Source organism: Lipotes vexillifer, unplaced genomic scaffold, assembly GCF_000442215.2.
Source record: "Lipotes vexillifer unplaced genomic scaffold, Lipotes_vexillifer_v1.1 scaffold295, whole genome shotgun sequence".
In the NCBI taxonomy this organism is placed as follows: domain Eukaryota; kingdom Metazoa; phylum Chordata; class Mammalia; order Artiodactyla; family Lipotidae; genus Lipotes; species Lipotes vexillifer.
The window spans coordinates 654,023-654,891 of NW_006773247.1; positions in this window are offsets into that span (position 1 = coordinate 654,023).

Here is an 869-nt window from a genome sequence, read left to right on the forward strand (position 1 = left end):
TTTAGAGTTTTAGAATAAAAATATTAAATTTCAAGCTCCTTAATAACAAATAAATTTTCATACAAATAACATTAATAGTATCAGAATCAACAAGTGTAATATGTACACTGTTTTTAGTTTTACCTCAGTTTTTAGTTTTATTTCTTTCCCATAGCATTTGTAGAGAAGGTATAAGCCAAATTAAAAATATAAACAAAATCTCAAACAAATCTGAGATATATTTTGTTGCATGTCCATTGCCTCTTTTGTAAAATGAAAAGATTACATGCAAGGTCATCAATGCCTAATCAGCCTTTCATTTATATTTAGTTGTTTTATGGTTTGCTTTTAATTCTGCCCTTTTATTTGTCCCTTGATTGATTTTTAAAAAGTTAATTCATATTAATTATAACACATTTCTATTCCAAACCCCAGTGTCAAAATTTTAAAAGAACTCTACAGGATGATACTTATTATAGTTTGAATTTTTTCAATGCATTTTGGATATTTGTACACTTATCAGAAAAGGCTGAAATGTATAGTTTTCAAACTCCTTAGAAACCTTTGTCAGTAAAGAAAAAAAAATTTGTATTTAAAAAAAACTTATATATTTAGCAAATTGTTGAGTTTTTGTTAAAATATTTTTTTTTCCCATAACTTCATTTTTAAATACTTTTCCACTACAGCATGCTATTAGTGGTCTGCCAAAAGAAAAAGAAAAATATGTGCCAAATTTTCTTTATATTACTAGGATTGTTATTCAGAATTTCCAGAGAGATAAAACCAATAGGATGTCTCTTCTTCCCTCACTCAGAGAGAAAGATTTATTACAAGGAGTTGCCTCATGTGGTAATGGAGATTTACAAGTCCCAAAAACTGCACTTGGCAAG